Here is a 14846-nt window from a genome sequence, read left to right as displayed (position 1 = left end):
TGGTACAATGAGGGCATCACCAGGGCTCTTGTGGCACCCAAACTCTGCTTTTTCTTCCTTGTCTGCTTTCATTGACAGGGCCAGGCGGTGGCAAAGCAGGGAGGAAGAGGCTGACCACAGAAAGAAGTGGAGTGTGGGTACGACAAGAGTCATGGTGATGCCCTCATTGCACCAAAGGCCTAATTTGCATATTAAGAAGAAGTATCGTAATTCTGTAATGAAGCCTCGGATCAACAAAAAAAAACTGTGTTTTAATCGGGTGAACTATGGCTATGTGTCTATGCTTAATAGGGAGTTTGCTGGTGACAGATTAGCTTTTATAAATTTGCCGCATTGCTCTACAGCACAATGACATGAAATACCACTGTTAGTAAATGCCCCTCGTATTAGTGTGAACATGTGCCTGAGAGCTGCTAGTCTACCTGCAGATGAAAAGATCATGATCTGTGCAACATGATTGTTTGATCCCCTGTAGACTTTTTTTATTGGGACCTTTTCTTGTCCTGTTAAAGGGGTATTCCAAGATTTTAATACTGATGACCTAGTATCTGATTGGTGGGAGTCCCACACCTCGGACCCCTGCAATTCAGCATTTTGAGATGGCACCAATGCTCCTATGAGCGCCACAGCCTTCTCTCAGTTTTTCCTAGGCCTAGGTGCATCTCGGCCCCATAGAAGTAAATGAGGCTGAGCTGCGATACCAAGCACAGCCGCTATACAATGTACATGGTGCTTGGTGAGCTGAGTCTCCTCCAAGGTGAGGCGGGGACACCAGTGTTTGGGGTCTCTTGCCAGCGCTGCGATTGGCTGGAACAACGCTCCAGCCAATGGGAGCTCTATAGCTGCACAGGAAAGGGCTGAACTTTCCTTCATGCAGCCATTCTAGCTGGTGACTGCATTCAGAGAGGTTCTGTGCTGCTTGTGGCTTGCTGGGACTTCTGGTGCACCAACACTGCTATTTTAACCCTTTGCTGCTGAAAGAAGAACAACATCTGGAATTGCTGCACAGTTTTTTTTTTTTTTTTTTTTTCATTGCAGCTGTTCCAGATCCCTAAACCACCCTCCGTCCCTGTCCCTTCCCGCATTTATATGCCCAGCAATTCATTGATCAGAACCCTACATCAGCATATGCTAGACCCCTAGGTTGGACCCCAGTAAGTGGAGCAGAGATGATGAAGTTTTGGGGACTTGTGCTGCATATGGGCGTTGTAAAAAAAACAAACGTTAGGCAATATTGGAGTTCAGACATTTTTGACCAGACTCCAATTTACAGTAACACCATGAACCGGAATCGATTTGAGTCAATTAGGAAATTCCTACACTACAATGACAATGCACAGGGCCCACCCCATAATGACCCAACATTTGACCGTCTGTTCAAGGTTAGGCCTGTTATTGACCATTTTAACAACAAGTTTGCTGAGGTGTACAACCCTGACAAAAATGTCTGTGCAGATGAGTCCCTATTATTCTTCAAAGGGAGGAATAGATTCTGACAGTACCTGCCTAGCAAACGGGCAAGGTATGGCATAAAGTTATACAAACTTTGTGAGAGTAGCTCTGGGTACACCCACAAGTTCCGCATTTAAGAAGGGAAAGATTCCCAGATAGAACCACCAGAAAGGCCCATTTTAGGAGTTAGTGGGAAGATTGTGTGGGACTTACTGCACCCACTGCTGGATAAGGGTTACCACCTCTATGTGGATAACTATTATACCAGCATACCCCTATTCATGTCCAGGGGTCAAGTCCTGGGGGGGGGGGGGGGGGGGGAAGTGTGGGAACTCACCCAAGATCCACTGCCACCCTGATCCCCCCCCCCCCCCCCAAAAAAAAAAAATTATATATATATATATATATTATATATACACAGTATACAGTACAGACCAAAAGTTTGAACACACCTTCTCATTCAAAGAGTTTTCTTTAGGAGGCGGAGCTTGCCGATGGCGGAGTGAGCAGCACGCTGTCTGAGCTCCCGAACACCGCCGGCATTTACCAGCGTCATATAGCACCCAGAAGCCTGCGGATCTTTCATGGGTCGCAAGAGGGGCACGACCAGCACCCCTGCACCCGCATCGAGTGACTCGGGGGACATCACAAAGTTTTTTCACCCGTCCAGCCAGCCTGAAAGCCCGAGCTCCGGAGCCACCACCTCCAAGATGGCGGAGCAGGCGCGGGAATCGAGCGCTTCCACTCCTCTGACCAGAGGGAAAACTGCGGCCCTCAACTCCCGCAATCAGGGGGATCATCTCACCGGAGGACCTCCGGTTTCATATGCAGCAGCTGTAGCAGCGGTGAGTCCTACCTTGGGGTCCGTCCCTTCCTCGCCGGCCTCCAGGGGATCTGAGGCCTTTCCAGACCCCCAGCTTTCCCACCACAGCTCCCCTGCCCTGTCAACTGCATCAAGCAGGTCGCCCACAGCTCACCCCCATGAGGATGATTGGGACTGGAAGCTTCATCTGAAATCCCTTCCCACTACCGCTGAGGTAGATGCTCTGCTCAGCAGGAGGGAGGCATCCCACAAGCAAGATATAGCGGCCCTGCATCAAGACATCAGGCATGTGGGGCAGAGGGTAGAAGATGTGGAGAACAAACAGGAGCAGATCTTTAATACTCTGGATTGCCACCGTGCAGTCATTAATGAACACGCTGCTCAAATGCAGGACATTTTAACCCACATAGACGATATTGAAAACCGCAATCGGAGGAACAACCTCCGGATCAGGGGGGTTCCTGAATCTGTGGAAGATTTGCATACCTGGGCGCAACGCCATTTTGCTTCACTACTAAAAGGGAATCCTGACTCGATCATTGAGATAGATCGGATCCATCGAGCACTTGGGCCAAAATCAACTGACCTGAAACGTCCCAGGGACATCATTTGTCGCATACACTTCTACAAGGAGAAGGAGTCCATCCTCAAAGCAGCCCGGGCTGCGGCTGGCCCTGAGTCGGACCCGAACACCATTCAGATCCTCCCGGACCTAGCACGCCGCACCTTGCAACTTAGGAAGGCCCTGAAGCCTCTCTTATACTTACTCAGGGACAATGAGATCCTGTATAGATGGGGGTATCCCTTTCAGCTCTCGGCTAGGAGAAATGGGAAATCTGCTACCTTCAAGTCTCTTGATGACCTCCCCAGATTCCTGGCTACACTTGATCTCCCCTCGGTGGAGCTTCCTGACTGGCCCAGACCCATCCTGGTACCACCCGTCAGTGACCGTGAAGAATGGCAAGAGACCCACCGAAACCTCAGAGGCACTCCAGACGCCATCCTAGACCGCCTGTTTGAGCCAGATAGGCTGCCGCGGGACTCCGCATATTTTTATATACGCTCGTTCAGAGTATAATGTTCATGCTTTAATATTTCATGCGTTTTCATGTGTTTTATATCTTTGAAATTCCTCTTTACATGCCGGGGGTCAGTAGGGCTGCTGCCTCACCCTTGACCTCTCCTCCTCCCGTTAGGGATATCGACACCGGGTGTCGAACGTGACTACAGTCACTTACTAGTCTACCTCGGAGCCACAGTTTTTGGCTCTCTCTCATAGGAGGTTTTTTTTTTTCTTTTTCTTTTGTTGTTCCTACCGCGTGATATTTGTTTGTCCTTGTCTCCTTCCTTGTTCTAGTCCCCGTGTATCTTTCCCCTCTTGAACCCCCTTTTTGTTTCCCCTAGAGGTGGGTGGGATGACTCCTCTCTCTTTTTGTACGTATAATGCCAGGGGCCTGAATAAACCAGAAAAACGTAGCCAGATTTTGTATCGCTTTCATCGGAAGCGGGTCATGCTTATTATGTTTCAGGAGACCCACTTTAAGCTTGCCTCGGTTCCCAGGTGCGACCGTGGGTACTACTTGACTTGGTTCCATAGTCCTAATCCGGTCAAAAAAGCAGGAGGTGTTTCTATAGCCTTTCACAAATCTTTCCGTCCTAAGGTTTTGTCTTCAGACATTGATAGCAGGGGGCGCTATATATTCCTCAAGTTGTCTGATGGTCCACGTGTATACACAGTTGCTAATGTCTATTTTCCCAACCAGGGGCAGATTCTATATGGCTCCAAGATTCTCAGGAAACTGGCTCGCTTTGCAGAAGGATCCTCTATCATTCTGGGCGGTGATCTAAATATGGTGATGGACCCTGCTCTGGACTCGTCGACTGGTAGGTCTGCTATCTCTCCGGCATCACAGCGTTCCTTGAAGGAAAACCTGTCCTCTCTCCGCCTTGTAGATCTCTGGAGGGTACTGCATCCGGGAGTCAGGGATTTCAGTTTTCACTCTTTAGCCCACAATAGTTATGCCAGACTGGACCATTTATTTGTCTCGCAGTCTTTACTAGATGCGAATCCACTTAGCTCAATGGATGGTTTCCTTTGGTCTGACCACGCACCTGTGTATGGTCTACTCAGGTTTCAACAGTCGCCTTCCCGTCCTTTCACGTGGAGACTAAATGATAATCTTCCTAATGACCTGGTGTGTATGGCCGACATACGTAAGGCCATCTCTGAGTTTACGAATAACCATCAATCAGACCCCTCCCCCCCGCCGATTAAATGGGAAGCCCTAAAGTGTGTGCTCAGGGGGATCTTCATATCCCATGGCGCTAGACTCAAAAAAGAGAAGTCCGCAAAACTCTCCTCCCTACTGTTAGAACTCGACGGGAAAGAGGCCTCAAACAAATTGACTCCCTCCGATCAGCTGAAAGCTGATATCTCGCTTCTCCGACAGCAAATAATTCAAATTCTAGATCAAAGAACCCTATGTCTACGTGATAAGGTCAAATTTGGATTTTTTGAATATGGTGATAAAAGTGGGAAGTGGCTTGACAGGGCTCTGCATCCTAGGCTACCCCAGACCCAGATTTCCTCACTTACCACATCCAATAAGGGATCTGTATATGCTCCTTCTGAAATTTCATCAGAATTCCGCACTTACTATAGCTCGCTTTATGACCTTAAGACAGGGAGGGACCCAACTTCGGTTTCTTTTACACGAGATACTAAGGATTTTTTGGACCAATTCGGTCCTGAACGGATCCCTAGAGATGACTCTCTGGCGCTGGAGGATGACTTCTCATCCCCGGAACTAGTGGGAGTTATAAGGGAACTCAAAAATGGGAAAAGTCCTGGCCCGGACGGTCTAACCCCACGCTTCTATAAGCTTCTTATGGAGGAGCTTTCCCCTTTATTACTTGAATCTTTTAACTCCATTGCAGCTGGAATCCCTTTCCCTTCCCAAACTCTACAGGCCCATATAACGGTTATACCCAAACCTGATAAAGATCCCTCCTATTGCTCCAATTATAGGCCTATTTCTCTTTTGAACGTGGACCTAAAATTGTATGCTAAATTACTAGCCTTGCGGTTACATCCCCTCATCCCGAAGTGTATACATCAGGAACAGGTGGGTTTCGTCCCGGGCAGGGAAGCACGTGATAGTACCCTCAAGACTTTGGGCATTATAGCTAGAGCTAGGTCTACTAGGTCTCCTCTGTGTCTGCTTTCAGTGGACGCAGAGAAGGCCTTTGACAGGGTCAACTGGGGCTTTCTAGCCCTAATCTTGGAGCGTATTGGTCTCGGTTCTAAAATGATTAAACGTATTATGGCCCTATATTCTTCTCCCTCAGCCCAGGTAAGGACCAATGGCCTTTTATCTACGCCTTTTGCTATTAAAAATGGAACGCGTCAGGGTTGTCCCTTATCCCCCTTCCTATATATCCTGACCATGGAATCTTTGGCCAATGCTCTGCGCAATAACCAGTCTATAAAAGGGGTGAGAATTGGAACAAAGGAACATAAATTGTCCCTTTTTGCTGATGACTTGCTTCTCTACATGTCAGACCCCAGAATAGGCCTACCTTTGGTCCTCCGGGAATTTGAGAGATTTGGTAGACTTAGTAACTTCAAAGTAAATATCCAGAAATCTGAAATTTTGAATATCTCATTATCACACAGGGAAATCTCCCACATTAAGGAGGGGTTCTCGTTTAAAGTGGCTTCTGATTCGATTCGCCATCTAGGCTTTAGCCTCCCTGCAAATCCCAACCATCTCTTCCAACTGAACTACAAACCGCTATTGAGGAAGGTAGAGGCCTCTCTCCAGAAGTGGTCCCCCCTGCAGATTTCTTGGTTTGGTAGGATTAATGCCCTAAAGATGGACATTTTACCCAAATTCCTATACCTGTTCCAGACTGCCCCGTGTAATATACCTAATAGATTTTTTGCCCAATTGCGGTCACTAGCCTCTAGGTTTATCTGGAATGGCACAAGGGCTAGGGTGAGCTACAGAGTTTTGTCCAGAGCGAAGAGTTTGGGGGGAGCCGGCCTACCTGACTTCCAGGCATATTTTAGGGCTTCCATTTCAAATTGTGTTCTAGATCTTGTACACAAACGCTCTTTGAAACTTTGGGTAGACATAGAACACACCATTGAACCCCATGTGGTACCTGGTATATTTTGGCTACCTGCAGCAGCACAAAACAGCCTCTTACCTACTCTTCGCTCTCCTTTACTCCAGACCCTGACTAAATTATGGGGAAGATTCGCCTCCAAAACCAAGTTAATATATGCTCCGGGTCCTTTGACAGACATTGTGGCTCATCCTGGCCTTCCCCCCCAGATCAGGAAATTACCATTACTCTGTACAGTCCCCCCTCCCCGGATCCTAATTAGGAATATTTTTAATAGCACGGGTCTCTTACCTCTCGGGGATCTATCGTACATATTTCTAAATTCCCCGGGTCGCTGGTTTCACTACCTTCAGCTCCGTAGCTTCTTGGGTTCCCTGACTCCCGGATCGCAGCTGTCTGCCCCTCTGACAAATTTTGAAAAGCTCTGTGTTGCCAACACAGGTCCGGATCATGGTATTTCTTTGATATATGGCTTGCTGGGTGCCGGCGGGGTGGAGGACTTATCACTCGCTGATCAGATGGGTAGTTTTGGGTTTGCCTCTGGTTGGGAGAGTGAACTGACGTGTTCCCTGTCCTCTGAGCAATGGAATCGTTCCCTCCTTTTTACTCATAAATCATCCACGTCATGTCGCTTACAGGAGTTGAATTATAAGATCCTTACACGTTGGTATAGGACACCGGTTAAGTTGCACCATATTTATCCATCGGTCCCCAACACCTGTTGGCGCTGTCAAACAGAGGTCGGCTCCATGCTCCACATCTGGTGGGACTGCCCTGGGGTTGCCCCATTGTGGCGAGAAGTTTTTGCTCTGTATAATGCTCTTTACCGGTCTACTATATCTCCCTCCCCCTTGATTGCTTTGCTCTCTATATTCCCGGGCAGGATCAAACATGTCAAAAAAGGAGTACTTAGAACATTTGTTCTTTCTATGAGACAGATCATTCCACGCCAGTGGAGATCTTCGGACAATTTGCAGAGAATTACGTGGATACGTGCCCTGGATGCCTTATTTAGGATGGAGGAGATGGAAGCCGAGGACTTAAACCAAATCCAAGCATTTACACTGACCTGGGAACCTTGGCAGCAATTTAGGAGCTCTTCTCGTTTCCAAACCTGGTTGGGCACAGGTGATTGCACCTGGCCTCCTTGATATGCTTTCTTGTCGCTACCTTTATTCCTACCCCCCCCCCCCCCTTCCCTGTCCTCTGTTTGTGGTGTTGTGTTCTTGTCTGTCCCCCTGTCTGTGCTAGTTTACCGAGTTAGTTTGTTTCACTGTGAGCTACATATTGGTAGCCTTTTGTTTAACTTTCCATTATTGAATAATCTAGGAATTTGACCATAGTTCCTATTACCTTTCCTTTCAGAAGTCAAGGTATTTCGAGTTACTCTTTTTGTATTTCTCAACGTGGAATCACTTCTTCAGCCTGGTTTTGTGGTAATTGTCTTCTTTGGTCCACATCGTTGTGGCTCAGGGAGAAATGTTGTTCTCTAAATCCATTTGTGTATGTGTACTATATTATATGTCTCATGTGATTCTGGAAATGGAGATGTCTTTCGCATACATTGTCATGGCGGCTATGTTTGTCTGACTTGTTTCTCTATACAATAAAAATAGATTCAACACCAAAGAGTTTTCTTTATTTTCATGACTATGAAAATTGTAGATTTACGCTGAAGGCATCAAAACTATAAATTAACACATAAGAAATTATATACATAACAAAAAAGTGTGAAACAACTGAAAATATGTCATATTCTAGGTTCTTCAAAGAAGCCACCTTTTGCTTTGATTACTGCTTTGCACACTCTTGGCATTCTCTTGATGAGCTTCAAGAGGTAGTCACCTGAAATGGTTTTCACTTCACAGGTGTGCCCTGTCAGGTTTAATAAGTGGGATTCCTTGCCTTATAAATGGGGTTGGGACCATCAGTTGCGTTGTGGAGAAGTCAGGTGGATACACAGCTACTGAATAGACTGTTAGAATTTGTATTATGGCAAGAAAAAAGCAGCTAAGTAAAGAAAAACGAGTGGCCATCATTACTTTAAGAAATGAAGGTCAGTCAGTCCGAAAAATTGGGAAAACTTTGAAAGTGTCCCCAAGTGCAGTCACAAAAACCATCAAGCGCTACAAAGAAACTGGCTCACATGTGGACCGCCCCAGGAAAAGGAAAACCAAGAGTCACCTCTGCTGTGGAGGATAAGTTCATCCGAGTCACCAACCTCAGAAATCGCAGGTTAACAGCAGCTTAGATTCGAGACCAGGTCAATGCCACACAGAGTTCTAGCAGCAGACACATCTCTAGAACAACTGTTAAGAGGAGACTGTGTGAATCAGGCATTCATGGTAGAATATCTGCTAGGAAACCACTGCTAAGGACAGGCAACAAGCAGAAGAGACTTGTTTGGGCTAAAGAACACAAGGAATGGACATTAGACCAGTGAAAATCTGTGCTTTGGTCTGATGAGTCCAAATTTGAGATCTTTGGTTCCAACCACCGTGTCTTTGTGCGACGCAGAAAAGGTGAACGGATGGACTCTACATGCCTGGTTCCCACCGTGAAGCATGGAGGAGGTGTGATGGTGTGGGGGTGCTTTGCTGGTGACACTGTTGGGGATTTATTCAAAATTGAAGGCATACTGAACCTGCATGGCTACCACAGCATCTTGCAGCGGCATGCTATTCCATCCGGTTTGCGTTTAGTTGGACCATTATATATTTTTCAAGAGGACAATGACCCCAAATTCACCTCCAGGCTGTGTAAGGGCTATTTGACCATGAAGGAGAGTGATGGGGTGCTGCGCCAGATGACCTGGCCTCCACAGTCACCGGACCTGAACCCAATCGAGATGGTTTGGGGTGAGCTGGACCGCAGAGTGAAGGCAAAAGGGCCAACAAGTGCTAAGCATCTCTGGGAACTCCTTTAAGACTGTTGGAAGACCATTTCAGGTGACAACCTCTTCAAGCTCATCAAGAGAATGCCAAGAGTGTGCAAAGCAGTATTCAAAGCAAAAGGTGGTTACTTTGAAGAACCTAGAATATGACATATTTTCAGTTGTTTCACACTTTTTTGTTATGTATATAATTCCACATGTGTTAATTCATAGTTTTGATGCCTTCAGTGTGAATCTACAATTTTCATAGTCATGAAAATAAAGAAAACTCTTTGAATGAGAAGGTGTGTCCAAACTTTTGGTCTGTACTGTATATATATATATATATATCTATATCTATATACACACATACATACAATGCTGACCATAATTATTCATACCCCTGGCAAATTTTGACTTAAAGTTACTTTTATTCAACCAGCAAGTAATTTTATGACGGGAAATGACATAGGTGTCTCCCAAAAGATAATACGACGATGTACATTTACATTTGAGCAAAAAGTGTCCAGTCCAAAATTATTCATACCCTTCTCAATAATCAATAGAAAAACAATTATTGGCTATTACAGCAAACACTTCCTATAATTGCAGACCAGCTTTTTGCATGTCTCCACAGGTATTTTTGCCCATTCATCTTTAGCAATGAGCTCCAAATCTTTCAGGTTGGAGGGTCTTCCATCACCCTGATCTTTAGCTCCCGCCACAGATTCTCAATTGGATTCAAGTCTGGACTCTGGCTGGGCCACTCCAAAACGTTAATGTTGTTGTCTGCTAACCATTTCTTCACCACTTTTGCTGTGTGCGTGTGCAGTGTCCGTTGGATTGTCTGCCTTGAGACATTGCCACCAGCAGAGCCCAGATTCACCAGGATGGCCTTGGTGGTGATCCTTGGATTCTTTTTCACTTCTCTAACTATCCTCCTGGCCAGCACAGGTGTCACTTTTCGCTTCCGACCACATCCTCTGAGATTTTACACAGTGCAGAACATCTTGTATTTTTTTAATAATACTTTGCACTGTAGCCACTGGAACTTGAAAACATTTAGAAATGGCCTTGTATCCCTTTCCTGACTTGTGAGTAGCCGCAGGTCCTCACTGAGCTCCTTTGTCTTAGCCATGACTGTCCACAAACCAACTGCAGAGAGCTGCTGTTTTTCACCTGTTGAGTTGATCAAAACAGCTGATCCCAATTAATCAGGGTAATTAGGATGCTTTAGAACAGCTTGGACTATTTGGAATGGTATAGAACTTTTTATTTTCCCACAGACTGTGACAGTTTGTGAAGGGTATGAATAATTTTGGACTGGACACTTTTTGCTCAAATGTAAATAAAAGCTGAGAAATGTTTTTTTTTCCACAATAACATCGTCATATTATCTTTTGGGAGACACCTATGTCATTTCCCGTCAAAACTTACTTGCTGGTTGAATAAAAGTAACTTTAAGGCCCCATTCACACGTACGCAGTTTCGTTCTGCATTTTGCGGAACGCAATTCTGTTCCCGCAATTGCGGACAAGAATAGGCATATTCTATTAGTGCCGGCGATGTGCGGTCTGCAAAATGCAGAACACACATTGCCGTGTCCGTGTTTTGCGGATCTGTGGATCCGCAAAACACGTTACGGATGTGTGAATGGACCCTAAATCAAAATTTGCCAGGGGTATGAATAATTATGGGCAGCACTGTATTTCACAGAAAATTCAGTGCAACATGAAACGTAAACAAAAACTGGAATTTGCGATATATGTCTGTTCAGACATAATTCGTCTCTTTCATATTATAAGCTCCCCTTATATATAATTTACTTACAGTTCTGAAGACTCATGGGTGCTGGCTGTCTTAGCTTCAGGGGTGCTGACAGGCTTGGCCTCAGGGGTGCTGGCTGGCTTGGCCTCAGGGGTGCTGGCCCGCTTGGCCGGGCAGAAGGAGTGTGGGAGACTGTGAAGCCTTTTTTCTCCAAGCTGCTCCGGAAAAAAAATATTTTTCATTATACCTAAAGTCAGACCACCAATCAGACCCCAATGTTAATCAGACCTCAGCTAACAGCCCCAATAAGATCCCCAAAGACCTCAGATAACACCTCAGCTTAGACTGAATATGAATGACCCCCAATCAGACCTCAGATAAGAGCCCTGTGCCTCATAGCAGCCCCCAGTAGCCTCATAGCAGCCCCCAGTAGCCTCTCACCAGCGCCCAGTGCCTCTCCATCAGCCCCCCAGTGCCTCTCCATCAGCCCCCCAGTGCCTCTCCATCAGCCCCCCAGAGCCTCTCCATCAGCCCCCCAGAGCCTCTCCATCAGCCCCCCAGTGCCTCTCCATCAGCCCCCCAGTGCCTCTCCATCGGCCCCCTGTGCCTCTCCATCGGCCCCTTGTGCCTCTCTCCAGCCCCCAGTGCCTCTCCGTCAGTTCCACTCCATCGGCCCCCAGTGCCTCTCTATCAGCCTCTAGTGCCTCTCCATCAGCTCCCAGTGCCTCTCACCAACGGCCCCCCAGTGCCTCTCCATCAGCCCCCAGTCAGTGCATCTCCATCAGCCCCCAGTGCCTCTCACCAGCCCCCAGTACCCTTTCCATCAGCCCCCAGTGCCTTTCCATCAGCCCCCAGTGCGCCCTCCCCAGAATTTAAATCACTGGTGGGCAGTGCACCATCCCCCCAGGTATTAAAATCACTGGTGGGCAGTGCACCCTCCCCCCTCCCAGGTATTAAAATCATTGGTGGGCAGTGCACCCATCCCCCCTCCCCGGTATTAACATTATTGGTGGGCAGTGCGCCCTCCCCCCCTCCCCTGTATTAAAATCATTGGTGGGCAGTGCACTCCCCCTTCCCGGTATTAAAATCATTGGTGGCCAGTGCACCCTCCCCCCCCCCCATGTATTAAAATCACTGGTGGGCAGTGCGCCCCCCCTCTCAGGTATTAAAATCATTGGTGGGCAGTGCACCCTCCCCCCTCCCTAATTATTAAAATCATTGGTGGGCAGTGCACCCATCCCCCCTCCCCAGTATTAAAATTATTGGTGGGTAGTGCGTCCTCCCCCCCTCCCCTGTATTAAAATTATTGGTGGCCAGTGCACCCTCTTCCCCTCCCCTGTATTAAAATCATTGGTGGCCAGTGCACCCTCCCCCACTCCCCTGTATTAAAATCATTGGTGGGCAGTGCACTCCCCCTTCCCGGTATTAAAATCATTGGTGGCCAGTGCACCCTCCTCCCCCCCATGTATTAAAATCACTGGTGGGCAGTGCGCCCCCCCCCCCCCCAGGTATTAAAATCACTGGTGGGCAGTGCACCCTCCCCCCCCTCATGTATTAAAATCATTGGTGGGCAGTGCACCCTCCCCCCCTCCCTAATTATTAAAATCATTAGTGGGCAGTGCACCCATCCCCCCTCCCCGGTATTAAAATTATTGGTGGGCAGTGTGCCCTCCCCCCTCCCCTGTATTAAAATCATTGGTGGCCAGTGCACCCTCCTCCCCTCCCCTGTATTTAAATCATTGGTGGGCAGTGCGCCCTCCCCCCCTCCTGGTATTAAAATAATTGGTGGGCAGTGCACCCTCCCTGGTATTAAAATCATTGTGGGCAGTGCACCCTCCCCAGTATAAAAATCATTGGTGGGCAGTGCGCCCCCCCTCCCCTGTATTAAAATCATTGGTGGGCAGTGCGCCCACCCCCCCCCCTCCCAGGTATTAAAATCATTGGTGGGCAGTGCGCCCTTCCCCCCCTCCCCAGTATTAAAATCATTGGTGGGCAGTATCCCCTCCCCAGTATTAAAATCATTGGTGGGCAGTGCGCCCTCCCCCCATCATAGTTGGCAGCGGCAGTTCCGATCAGAGTCCCAGCAGTGTAATGCTGGGGCTCTGATCGGTTACCAAGGCAGCCAGGACGCTACTGAAGTCCTGTCTGCCATGGTCAGTTAGTCAGCAGCATACTTACATGCCCTGTGGCCGCCTGGCGCTCCTTCTTCTTGTAACTCACAGGTCTGTGCGGCGCATTGCTTATGCTTATAGCAATGCGCCGCACAGACCTGTGACGAGTTACAAAAAGAAGGAGCGCCTGGCGGCCAGAGTGCATGTAATTATAATGCTGCAGAGTAACTGGCCATGGCAGACAGGACTTCAGTAGCGTCCTGGCTGCCATGGTACCCGATCGGAGCCCCAGCATTACACTGTTGGGACTCCGATCGGAACTGCCGCTGCCACCAATGATGGGAGGGTGCACTGCCCAGTGCCCACCAATGATTTTAATACTGGGGAGGGCGTACTGCACACCAATGATTTTAATACTGGGGAGGGGGGAGGGCGCACTGCCCACCAATGATTTTAATACTGGGAAGGGCACACTGCCCACCAATGATGCAGCGTCCCCATCACCATGGGAACGCCATGGATTTAGAATATACCATCGCAGTTTTCTCCAATCTGATGGTATATTTTAACTTCAAGCGTTACCTACAGAGGACCAGGAAGCGGTGAGTATAAAGCCTTCACCGCTTCCTGGTCCTTTTGCCCGGCGTTAAAGACGGGCGGCCCTGAAAGGGAAAGGTGTTCCTGCTATGAAAAAAGTGCAGGAACGCCGTTCCCACACGTTCCCGCAATCCAGAGGTACTGTGGCTTGGGGCACAGTGCGCAAAAATCAGAGAGGCCTCCCTAGATCCCTGGTAGGGCAACCACTGAGAAAGGGTGAAAGTAGGGCTCTCCTCCATGAGAACATGCTGATGGTTAAGTACAAAGACAAGAGGGATGTCCTTGTGCTGACCACCATTCACACTAACGCCAGCTCCTCTGCTCCTGTACAATTTCTATCCTGGACTACAACAGGCACATGGGAGTGGTGGATCTTTCAGATCAACTTCTGAAGCCCTACAGTGCCACATGAAAAGCGAAAGTGGTACAAAAAGCTGGCCGTACACATTGTACAGATGGCAATGTGCAATGCGTATGAGCTATTTCAGTCTTCAGGCCACACAGGAACTTTCCTTCAGTTCCAAGAGGTGGTTATCAAGGCCCTAATTTTTCGAACCCAGGCCTGGGAGGGTCCCAGTACTTCTGGAAGTCATGGTGCCCGTGCCCATGTTGTACCAGGGCAACATTTTCCATGTTGAGTGCCATAACAGCGACCATGAAATTCAGGAAGTGTAGGTCCCACATGCACCCTGGGCCCCTCTTGGTTTCTATCTCTATGGTGCCAAAATGGCCTCCAATGAATCCAGGGACTACAAATACCAGCATGTATGCTGAGCAAACTATGTACTCATGCTAATTAAAATCAGCCCATGACGCAAAACAGGCCACAGGAGTGCACAACCAAATAGGTGTCAGCCACAACTCCCATACAAACTACAATTCAAAAGAGGGGCGGCACATCCCAATACGCAGGTGCACATTGCTATGGCTGAAAATACATATCAAACACATAGTGCAACAGCACCCTACAAACCAAATAAAGAACAAAGGTATATTATATTGCTCATGCTATGCTAATAAGTTAGAGATGCTTATCAAATACTTTTTGTACAAAATTATTTGAGCCCGTCTGCCGCACGCCTTCTATGAAGGG

This window comes from Bufo gargarizans, chromosome 1 (assembly GCF_014858855.1).
Source record: "Bufo gargarizans isolate SCDJY-AF-19 chromosome 1, ASM1485885v1, whole genome shotgun sequence".
Lineage (NCBI taxonomy): Eukaryota > Metazoa > Chordata > Amphibia > Anura > Bufonidae > Bufo > Bufo gargarizans.
Note: the sequence above shows the minus strand (reverse complement) of the source record.